The sequence below is a fragment of the Perca flavescens genome, chromosome 9 (genome assembly GCF_004354835.1).
Source record: "Perca flavescens isolate YP-PL-M2 chromosome 9, PFLA_1.0, whole genome shotgun sequence".
NCBI classification, from domain to species: domain Eukaryota; kingdom Metazoa; phylum Chordata; class Actinopteri; order Perciformes; family Percidae; genus Perca; species Perca flavescens.
This window is the reverse complement of record NC_041339.1, coordinates 12,062,878-12,075,600: the sequence shown is the minus strand read 5'-3', so window position 1 is coordinate 12,075,600 and position 12,723 is coordinate 12,062,878.

Genomic DNA, 12,723 nt, shown 5'->3' with positions numbered 1-12,723 from the left:
ACTACTTTCAACTGTGACTAACCCCTCTTTCAGTAAATCGTCACCCCACGCAGCACTGTGACCCAGGACGCACTCTGTTTGTCAGGTGTATTTCTTCCATTTTTACATTTCAACAAAGGTACAACCAGTAGACATGTGCACTGGGCAGCTCCACCAAGCAGTGAGGGGTTAGATACAGGAGCAAAGTAGGTAACTGCACCTAAAAGCAGTTCTGCAGTGCAAATTCAGAGCAGGCCGAATCCATTGTTACGCCTCTAGATGTCACTGTTCTCTCGATAACGCAGAGTGAGCTTTTGCACGGCTGCCTCTGAAGCATCTGAATCTACAGCGCTCATCAGAGTCGAGCGCAGACTGCAGATAACCTGCCTCACGTTACAAAGTATACCATCTACCCTCTGTAACTGTTAAGTCAATCTTATATAACAGATCTTTAATGTATTACTTTAATTTAAGCAGCTTCACTCTCGCTCCTGCCTTCACCGTTTACTCTTTGCTTTTATCATTTGGGACTTTTTGTCCCACTGAGCTAGCTATCGCTTCATTTCACATTTCAGTTTGAAACACCCCATCTCTCTCTCTCTCTCTCTCTCTCTCTCTCTCTCTCTCTCTCTCTCTTACTGCATCCCTCCTCTCCTCACCCCCTTCTCCCTCACCATGCTACTCTGTCTATCTGTGTACTGAATCAGCATTTTAGAGCAGTATGCCGCAGGCCTGCAGAGAGGCAGACCATGGAGTTAATTACACTCCCTCAGCTACTCGATCTCTCCCCTATCCCCCTCCACTATTGCACTATCCCACCTCTCTTTCCCTCACTCTTTCTCTCTCTCTTTCTCTTTGTGTACGCCTTGAAGCCAGTTAACTCTGCAGTTTACTCTCTGTCCCACCACAAGTCACATCCAAATAACTTAGTTCTTAATTTTCTTTTAGTACATTCAAATTACATGACAGGTATGATGCATTTTTAGCAGAGTTAAGTCTAAGAAGCGGAATTATATTGTGTATATATATTATTGGGTTATATTTATTAAGGTACCATTTTTCAGGCTGTTTACCACAGCAAATATATTTGGCACAGAAAGCGTTTGGTTTCTATCTTCTTCGCTGTCTCTCTTGCATCATGTGCATCCTTTTCTCACTCCTTTTGATGCCATTGGGAAGGTGAAGGGATAATTCTTCTTTGGGAAAAAAATAAAAAATCTGTCCGAGTGAGAAGCCAACCTTCTTGTCGTTTCCAGGTCTCTGTTGCTGTGGGTGAGAAGGCTGTAAGCTTTGTACTCTGAGGTGAGTATAGCATGCCTCACCAGCTTTACCTGGAATACACTGATATCTAGAGGTGGAACATTTAGGCCGCATGTCAGAGAAAGAAGCACTAAGACATGGGATTAGTAGTGGGGGATGCTCTGACGATCTAGCTCCCTCTTTTCCCCTTGGTTTAGTATCCTCAACTGTCTCCACAGTGCAACACGAGTTCTGGAAGGCAGAGCTGCACTGCCGAGCTCTGCTGCTTTCTGGCTTTTTGCTGGACTGCAGACGCAGTTTTGCTTTCTGACTGGTGTGGGACACAGAAGGTTACCAGCATTACTATACACCGTTTCCTCAAAAGAATCCCTAAGCAATGAACATAACAGATTAGAGAGAGATTAGAAAATGCTGCATGGAGCAGTCAACTAGTGAATTAAATATGCTTTATTGGCATGAGTGTAACAAAGACTATATTGCCAAAGTGTTAAGTAATAAAAGATTAAAAAGAGAAAGATCCCACATCAAAAGGGGCTTGTAAATCCAATAAAAGCCTGTGCACGGTTGCTGATCGTAAAATAAAAGTTTAGAGGAGTATAAGTAGGAGAAATGATGTTAAAACTCTGCTTACTAGAATCCAAAATCCAAAGACAATAATGACCTGTTATGTGCACAGAAAGAATTATCGGGTGCCGCTGTGATAGTTTTGGGCAGAGATAAAAAAGAAGAAAAAGAAAGATGAGTGGTGTGTCATGAGATGTGGATCAGTGAAGCAGTGTTATCCGCCCACAGACATCAGTTAACAAGATGAGAGGGGAAAGGCCAGCAGCATACCAGCAACAGAGGAGGAACTGAGCACTGAGTTGGGGGAGGAAAAGTCCAGCATCCAGGGAATTTAGTCAAATTCAGAATTTAGCATTAACAGGACTGTTATGGTATTTGAAATTGAGGGAATAAATGGAGACTGGAAACATTGAGTTCTTGAATATTACAGATATGGAGATCCATGAGAAAGAGGAAAGAGCTTAATTACGGTTCTGTTCTGATCTCACAGAGCCTGTCTCTGCCAGAGCATGTGCGTGTGTTTCCAGAGGTTTTACATTTTTTTTAAACCGTCTCCTTATCAGTTTCATGGATTAGCATAATTAACTAGTCCTCTGCCTCAGCATTCCCCCGCAGCCAATCAGTTGTTGGCTCTGGTTGCGGAGGCCAATGGGAGCGTGAGTGGTCAACCAAGGACAGAGGGGTAGAGGGCTGTCCGATTATCTCATTATCAACCGAGGCAATTAAACTAGAAATCCCTCCTTTCTTTTTTTTTTTTTTTTTTTTTTTTTTTTTTTACACATGCACAAGCGCTCAGCGCATATATTAACTTGTTATAAAAAATAAAAAAAAACATCAAATGTATTAGAATATGACAACATCTGATGAATCCCATGCATGACATTATTTACCATAATGCTTAATGTTCTCTAATCTCACTCACCCCCTCTATCTCTCCCACAGACACAGACGTGCTTTGAACATGACACACAGCTCATTTAGTCTGTCAAATATAATGATTTTTGAGAGTTTGGCCGCTGAGACTACATGCAAACAGAAGACCCTCAATTCCCTCGATAATGTGCAGCAGGCATGACGGGGCTTGTTGTTCATATAGTGGAAAACGCCAATAGCAAGCTCCCAGCTATGTCCACAATGTATATAATTACTTACTCTCTGGTATACTTAAAATGTTGCAGTCATTTTCTTCGTGTTGATTAAGTATAAGGTTTGTACGTGGCCGCAGATGTCCCACACAGTTTGTCCGTGTCGATGGTGAATGAAAAGTATTATTCCGGTTGCTCTTAGCAACACAACAACATTCACCTGACTCCCCACCGTCTCCACTATAAATCAAGCATCAAAGAACCGTGTAAGTCATACAGGAGGGAAGGATTAGCCCGAGCTAAGGTTTCCTTTACATAATCCACCGGGCTTCATTCCCCGGAGAATGTGATACATGTAACCCTTTGGAAAAGAAAACTAGGAGAATCGCAGCCTCACGGTATAGATCTATAGCAGAGACAGTCCCATTGCACCTCTCTGCAGTTTATTTCTAAGGCTTCTAAGATGACACAGGAGACACATAAGATCCTTTGTGAGATAACCTTTATTTCTTGGTAGACACATTCGGGTTGTTTTACAGTACGCACTACATCTTGTGCTTCAGTTACGGCCTGTAGGAGTTCAGCTTCAGCTGGCCTGTAAGGAAATCAGTCAAAGCGAGCCTCTGTAAGTTTGACTAAACGGTATCCCCACAAGTGACAATTGTGTGATAGTTGTTGGTAAAACATAGTGTAACAGTAGCACAATTAGTCAACACACTGACTCGGTAATGTCAGTTGTACAGCAATCTAAAATTAGCTAACACCAGCTAGCATTCACCACCATAAACTGCTGGTCATCCCAGACCTAGCAAGGCTGTAAAACCCTTGAGTGTATTTAAATGAAAGATGGAAATAAGAAATAGGAAAGAATGTGTTATTTCTTTTTACAATGTGTGTTATAGACCTGCTGTAATGTCAGCGTTGAGTCTGACAAGCTGCAGTCCTTTTTCCAAGGGTTAAAAAAATGTATGGTATTGTTTTTCTTCCCCTTTCCTAAAAGGGAACTCCACTGATTTTGCACATCAAAAAAGTCTGTTTACAGTTGTTGGGGAGTACTACAACATATGCAAAAAAAAAAAAAAGTTGTAAAAAGGCCTTTCGTGGCACATTTCTATTCACTCAGATGTGTGTCGACCAGAAGTTTGATTTCATCTTTGTTGATGCAACTTTAGAAATAGGCAACTTACGTAGTTTGATTGTTTCAATGAATCAATCTTTTGGAAATGTTTATTTGTGGATTTACTCATTTCTGAATGGAGATGCTACTCGATTCCAGAGACATCCAATAACTGAGCTGAGCAGTGTTCAACACACCTTTAAAACTGCACACAGCAGAGAAATAAGAACCAAAACCCCACAAACGTGCATGAGAAGAGGTCTAGTCAACTGAGTGAGAGGGTCGATTGATTGTTTATAGTGAAAAACAGGAGACTTAAAGTTACTTCAGACAGAGCAGGGGCTTTCTCGCTCCTTCCTGCTTCCTACTGAATGATTGCAATTAGCTCCATCCTTCGTGTGCCTGTGGGCTGCTGTGGTAAAAGCTCACACGCTGCTATGAGCTAATTTATTGCTGCTGTGTGCATTAAGTATTACATTACAGCTGCCGAGGAACTCTAAATCTGTCACTTATACGAAATCAGCTCCTTATTACTTTGGCTTTGCCCGCAAGAAACATTATCCATCTCTTAAAGTATTTCTTTCCTTCTGTTTTCTGCTCTGCATGATGGCAAAGATCCCTGTGGAAAATGTTTGGTCACGTTTTAGTGCTAAATGTCCTCCTGTGGCCTCTTACCTTCCCTCCGTTGTTTGCCTCGCTCCCTTTCACTTCTCCTCTTCACACGTCTCTCCTGCCCCCTAGAGAGACCGGTTTGTGGTGTCGTGTTGCCGGGCTATGGAGGAAAATTATCCTCACTCGCAGTTATCATTACTCTCTGTGGGGTCCGTGGCAGTCTGTGTGAGTGTGTGTGGGATCCAGTGTAATAGCATGGTTTAGATAGGCAGCGAAGACATCTTTGACAATTTAGTTAATAGACTTGGTACACTTTTCCCACTCACTATGTTGAGTTAAAGTGTATTGTACTGATTTGAACACCAGTGAACATCGAGAACAGACTGTGTTTATTGAGTTTAGATGCAGTGGATTGAAGCATTTCAGACTGATCTCTGCTGCTGGACACTATAAACCAAAGAAGATCTTGGGAATCAGGTTAAGAATTACTTGTTGGCCTAAAGCATCAAGTTGTGTGTGTGTGTTTATGTGTGCCTACCTTCCACCCACACCATCATGCATTCCATGTTTTACATCCCGAGTGGACCAGAACATTATTGGAGAGTGCTACAGGCTGAGAAAATACACATGTTGATATATTGTTATGTAAATGATCTCCATCCTGAGTGCTACATTTCCTCTACATTGTATGTCTGTTATCCAGTTTATTTTCAAATCAATATATCATGCAGATGCACGGAGAAATGCATGTTATAAATCCCCATCATATGGAGTTAAGTGCTGCTCCTGTTTGGTGCTTGACCTTAAAGTCAGAAGTGGGCTGGTGTGGAGCGACTGGGGGGGACAGGTGATTTTGATCTGATTGGTAGTTTAGTGTCAGTGAGCACCACTAAGTTAACTATCCCTTGTAATGGAGATGGTCACAGGTCAAAGCCTCATCCAAGCCACATACTAAAATATTCACGGGCTGATGTGGAAATCCATCTGAGAAAGAAAGAAGACGTTGCAGGCTTTGCTTTCAAACCCTCAGGTACTCTGTGCTCCTGTCGTCCACCGTTCACGTCGATAAGTGTTACGGGAGAGAACAGATAAATTCATTAGGCTCAGAATGACCTGCTATGGCGAGCAATTTAGTTTCAACCACAGTTAGGTACCTGTGGGAGAGAGGAAATTAGCATTTTAAATAGGTACGATTATAGGCCAGGACATTGTGTGTGTGTGTCTTTGTGTGTCTTTTTGTGTAACTACGCACACAGACATCTCCTTTCTGCTCACTTATTTAAGCAACACATTGCCGTGGTTTATGCTATCTGAAATATTGTCCAAACATAATGCTCTCCTCCCACGCTTCAATGCACTTTTTTATAAATGGAGTGCCAGTGCTGAACGCAGCTGGAGCGCACTTCTGAGAGCACTTGAATCTGACACAACACAAAGAAAGCACTCTGCCCTACTCCTACATTTAGCTGGCAGCCCTTACAAAATAGTTACCAGTGTGAGCATTTAAATTACAGATGGCTTTGATATGATAGTTACAGCATTTCAGCTTTAAAGAGACATGGACTTGTGCTAGAATTGACTCATTTACTAACTCCAAAGTTGTTTTTTGGGGTTTTGCCCTCTATTTGGGATATCCAATTGGCCAATTTGTGACCATGCTGGGGATGGCAATGTCAGCCCACCAATTTGTCCCTGACTTAAATATCTCAACAACTGGAGAGATGGATTGTAGGGCTGCAATTAACAATTATTTTCAGTATCGATTAATCTGCCTATTTTATAGATTAGTTGATTAATCGGTTGGTCTATAAAATGTCAGAAAATAGTGAAAAATTTCAGTTTCTCAAAATCCAAGGTGGTGTACTTAAAAGCATTGTTTTGTCAGTCCGAAACCCCAAAGATATGTACTTTTCATAAGATAAAAAACAGAAAGGCAGGAAATTTCCATATTTGGAGAGTTTTAGTATACTGAACTAATGTTAGCATTTAGCTCAAAGCACCGCTGTACCTAAGGACAGCCTTACAAAGTTGCTAGCATAGCTTCAGACAAGTTCAGATGGTCATACTTCATCACTGAATTATATTGTTGATTCATTCCTTAATTTAAATGAATGCTTTCTTCAGGTGATGTTTATGATGAATGGAAATGCACCATGACGCAAAATTGCATGAGAATGAAACAAAAGGACATAACATAACTTCTTTCATTCACAAGGGAAATATTTAATAAGTAAAGCTAAGTTGACTGCTTTTAGTTTTTTAACTCAAGACAATCATCATGACACAGTGGCACTCACAGACTAGTGGGATTTCTATCCCATTAGTGCATGAGAGATAAAGGCAGTTTCCAAAGGGAATGACACAACATCTTACTTTATCTGTTTTGGTCTGATTTGTTTTGGTGCCTGTAACCTGTGTGTGTGTGTGTGTGTGTGTGTGTGTGTGTGTGTGTGTGTGTGTGTGTGTGTGTGTGTGTGTGTGTGTGTGTGTGTGTGTGTGTGTGTGTGTGTGTGTGTGTGTGTGTGTGTGTGTGCGTGTGCGTGCATGTGTGTGTTGAAGGGTGGGTGTGTGTGTGCAGGATAGATACAGTATATGACTAAGTTCTACTTACAAGCAATTCACTGCAGCATGCAAATGCTTTACCCTGGGATGGCTCTCACTGCGCTAAATCCATCAGCACTTTTGCTCACAGACATGACTTATCTCTCTTTTATCATCTGGAGTGACGGAAGAGAACTCATCTCCTTTTTGTAAGGCCAACAACCCATGCTCAAAGAGCGACTTCAGATAAATGAATGAGTTTTTTTTTTTTTTTTTTTTTTTTTTTACCTACCTTACGTAATATCCCTTCTTGCAAGGCACCTTAGAGAGGGATTCTTCCGACACCGGCGCTATTTGTATGCCTCAGCTGATGATAATGGATTAAAGATAATAGCAAAGAGTTTTGCATATACCACTAATGTGCACTTTTAATTTGTATATATTTGTATCATTTTATACAGTCTATGGTTGGGAGTGACAGGTTTTTCTTATTATTAATATCCTTTAACTGTTAAAGCATATCTATAATGATGGTTCTAGAGGTATACACGTGTTTTAAAATGTGTTAACCCCTGGAATCCCATGGAGGGAATACTAAGGGAGGATCCAGTAAATTCCAAACTGGTGATAAGTCATGGAGCATGCATGGAATAAATAAATGTTTTTCAGTGTGAGACATAGTGGGTCCCAGAGGACAATTGCTCTTCTTTAGGTAAAATATTAACAAGGTGAATTCCTTACTCTTCACCAGGCAATATCCAATACACAGATTTTTTTAAGTGAGTGAAAAGCCAGATAATAAAGTTTGAAGTTAGAGAGGGATAAACCAGCACATTTATTAGAATGCTGTAAAGTAGAAAGGCTATTCTTAGGACGTTTTCCTCTCCCCAAAAAGTGTCTAGTCCAAATCTTCAAAAATCTTCAAATCTTCAAAAAATCAAAATCTTCAAAAAATCAAAAGAGTAGAGATTTTCACATGTCATCCAAACATAAACAGCAACGTTAAGAGGAGACCATTTAATCAAGGCTCTCTTAAAGGTCCCATGGCATGAAAATTTCACTTTATGAGGTTTTTTAACATTAATATGAGTTTCCCCAGCCTGCCTATGGTCCCCCAGTGGCTAGAAATGGCGATAGGTGTAAACCGAGCTCTGGGTATCCTGCTCTGCCTTTGAGAAAATGAAAGCTCAGATGGGCCGATCTGGAACCTTCTCCTTATGAGGTCATAAGGGGAAAGGTTACCTCCCCTTTCTCTGCTTTGCCCGCCCGAGAATTTGGCCCACCCATGAGAGAGAGACATCATGGCTTTCAAACGAGCAAAGTGGCAGTTGGCCAAGGCCACACCCCCACCCTCCACCTTGCCCCCCCCCCCCTCTCTCCTCCTCAATATCTACAGACACAGAAATGGCACATACTAAGGAAAGCTCATTGTGGGACTGGCTCTAGTGGCTGTAATTCTGCACCAAGGCTGAATTTCGGGAAAGAGACTTCAGATACAGTATTAGGGGACCACTAAGGCCTATATAAAAGCATCCAAAGAGCACCATGTCATGGGACCTTTAAAGCAACAACAAAGCACTTGTCCTCTTTGGTCCCCCTACAGGTTGGAAGCGGAATTGTCCATAACTGTTCTCATTTGAACTACAGATCCGCTACCCGATCTGGCAAATTTGCATAGTGCGGTTTTAGCAGATAGAGGGCCGCAAAGCGAATGCAGAAGTGCCGTTCACCCTGTTACGAGTTGATGAACAACTGAAATGATTTTGGAAACATTATTTTAAGGTACAAAAGAATCTTTGGTGTTGCTTTAATTTTCATTAAAAACTGAGAAGAAGTTGTTGAAGCTGTTGGATTTCTTGTTGGAGTTTCCAAAAAAATCTCCCCTGCAAACAAGGCGAGAGAGGGTTTGTATTACACACACGCGCTCGCACGCACTCAGTTTTTATGTCCAATCGATAGCTAACCATCTCAGTGAAAAGAGGGAGGCCCATGTGGAGGAGAGGAAACACAGCATCATATGTCTTCTTCTCTTCTCCCTTTCTTCCCATCTTTTATTCTGCTCTCTCTTGTATTGATCCAAAAATGGCAGTTTTAAACTGCAGCCTCCAGCATGATATCTGACCCTGCTTTTTACAAGGTCTTTCTCTCTTTTTCTCTGTCTTTGCCTTCTATCCTCTTCCTCCCCTGGTTTTATTAAAGTAAGTTCATCAAAGCCTACTCATGTCACAAATTGATGTCAAAAATAGTTGTTACTTCAAGTGGTTTTACCCCAAAACACATAGTAACACAATAGTAGCTTCTTAGTTCATTTGAAGTCATAGAATAGGGTTTGTGCCATGTAGGTATATCTCTTCAGGAAGGTTGTTAAAGATAGGAACGTACAAGGTAGATAATAGTAAGAGACAGAGTAATCTGCTCTTTGTGTTTCCCCTGGGAAGGAATAACGATCACAGCCAAACTCATCAGCCCACCCCAGACTTGGACAGAAGGGGTAAATGGGCTGGAGTTGCAGAGTACTGTGAGTAACTGAGTTTCTGTCCTCCTGAGACAGGGGAATTGATAGTGAGGGAGGACGCTTTACATTGCAAGTGTTGCTGTTATTCAAATATTTTTTTTCTGCAGCAGACAGACGTGCACACGCCACCGTGTTGTCCATTTCAAAGCCGTCAGCTGTACCTGCTCGACTGCGTGCGGAGCTCCAGCGGCTGTGTGCGTTTCCTCTGAGTGGGTTTCTACTCGGCTATATTCAGTGTCTCCTGAGGCCATCCATCACATCAACACAGCTACTATAACCAGCCCCGCAAAGTGCAGAACAAGCAGTTTCTGAGAAAAGGGCATGTGAGAATCTATGCTTTATTTGTGTTTAGACAAAAATGCCAGGTAAGCGTGCTGTAAATGCTTTGACATGTCTCAGAGGTTGAACAGGTGACCCTCGCTTGGTGTTCCTTTTCCAATCACATTTCAATCATGGGAACTTCTGCTCTACAATTAGGGCCTCCTCCAACCTGTCCAGGTCCAAGTATCAATCTTCTCCCCTAAAGCCCGGGACACGCAGGGCCAAAAATCGGCCGTTGGACAGTCTGGCGAGGTCAGTGACTCAAATCTGTTCGGTGTGTCCCGTGCCGTCGTCAGTCTGGGGGGCTGTCGACGTTCATTTTGGCCGACCTGACATGTTCAGTCGGCGGCAGGGCAGTCGGGACTCACCCGGAAACGGGGAGCGGAATGAGCGTGACTAGAGTCTCTCAAAATTTGACGAAAAGCTTCTAAACTGACCTTTGTTGAGCTGAAATGAAGACAGATTCAGCAACTGCACGGCCTATTTCTCGCTTAAAATGTTTTCAGAAACATGTTTCAGTGAACTATTTTAGTACAATATGAGATCGTATTCTGGACGAGCCGCCATGACAGTCTGGCTTAGAATTTCCGGTGAAAACAAAACCATGTGACGCGTTTGTCCAATCAGCTGCCGGTTTTCATTTTTTTGGGCAACAATACAGATTAGCGCTGCCTGCTGTTATGGAGGCTTATTAAGTCTCGTCTCTTTGGTGTGTTCTGTGGCACTTTTTGGACCAACACGGGGAGACATTTCGACTGGCTTTTCTGTTGACGAGTAAGTGTGTGTAATAAGTGTGTTTCTCAAAATGTCAAACTGTTCCCATTTGTGATTCATTATTGAATTCTATCGATCTATAGCCTGGCCTGACAGTGGTCATTCCCTCATATGCTGGCTCCACAGCCCATTCCTAAACCCTCAGCTCACAGAGAGGATGGCAGATGGCAAGAGTGCCATATCAAATGACCTTTGTTGGATTCGTTGTATATTTTCATGCACAGGTGCTCCATATCCAGGCCCTGCCCTTCATGGTGAGACCCCAAATTGTAGCTGTATCCATATCCAGGACTTCTCCTTCTCTTTCGGTTCTCACAGAGAAGAACAAAATACACTTTATATTCATGGCGAGACCAACTTATTAATGACTTCCCAGAGTTTGTTTGTGTATGTCTTTGAAGCGTCTCATACACTGTCAAAACACGACTGAGAAAATGGTCTATTATGTTGATCTACATTCCAAAAGGAGTTCAATTACTTGTCTGAGCTAATATTTTAATTTGACACCTCGGTGCAAAAAATTATGACACTTGACAAAGAGAAAAAGAGATAGCAGAGAGAGGAGGAGAGAAAGTAAAAGACGTGATGAGACCTCATTAAGGCTACAACGAAGCGAGCGTGTGCGCGTGCACGCTTGTATGCCGGTGTGTGCATCACAGCCAGCACGATCTTGTCATTTTTGTGTGTTTTTGTCTGTGTGTCTGCGTCACTGTGGGCATGTGTGTGTGTGTGTGTGTGTGTGTGTGTGTGTGTGTGTGTCAGTCAGAGCAGATCTGGGAAGCCCTTGGGAGGGTTAAGTAGGGAAACAAGAGATTGAGGTGGGGAATTCTCATCAAATATGTCCAAATCAGGAAAGGTGTCGACAAAAGCCACCCTGCAAGGGAACAGAGGGGAACAGAGGCGTTGGAGGGTGTGTGTGTGTGTGTGTGTGTGTGTGTGTGTGTGTGTGTGTGTGTGTGTGTGTGTGTGTCTGTGCGGGTTGGTTTAGTTGGAAGAAAGATGGGTCAAAAGTCTGACATAAGGTGGTGGCAACTGCAGGGATTGTGGAGAGGAAGGTAAAACACAAAAGCAGGAGGAGGTATGGGAGTTACTTTGAGATGACTAAGGTTAGCAGTGTATGCGGAGGAGGGGGGTGTATTTACGTGGATATGCGTCACAATGTGGGGGCTCTCCATCTCAGGGGGTGAGGTCGTGTCGAGAGGGGTGAGGCGCTGGTGATGTGGGGGGGAGAGGGTGGGGTCCTTGGGGGAAGTCCTGTGGTAATGAGCTGTTACTCTCAGAGGAAGACGAGCGCTATTACAGGAGCACTGAGCTGCTATTCTGAGGTTTAATCTGAGGCTGGTTCACCTTCTCCTGCCGCTCAGCACAGATACACGCTCGTCCTTTGACAACCTGCTGAAGAGGGAAAGTGGGATCTTTGGCTTTGAGTAAAAGAGTCAGATCCAAAGAAACAAATCTGGAAATTGTTGCCGTTGTGTGTCACATCCGAGCTCAGCCCTGACACTGAACGGAGGATGAAAATCACAGTGACACAGTTTGGTCTGTGTGAAATCTGATTTCTCCTGTTTCCTTCCTACACATCAGTTTGCTCCTCTCACTGCTATTCTCTCCCTGTCGTCCTCCTGCTGGTGTGGTGAGTTGTGGGAATCCTGTTTTATGGGACTTCTAAATAACCGCGCAGGCAGCATGCCACTTCTGCCATCCTCGCCCCCCCCCCCCCCCCCCATTTCTCTACAAGTTCAAAGGTTCAGTCCTGGAGGGAGATTTGCCGTCAGATGGCCAATCAGCGGGTCAGTAGGTCGAGGTCAGGAAGCCAAACGTCTGCTGGGGACATTTTGTCCATCGTTTTCAGACCAGCTTGGGGCACAAACAGTACTGTGTCTTTTGTTACGCCATGATTCACTTGTCATTACAATCTCTGGGACTGCAGATTTGTCTGCCATTTGTCTTGTTTT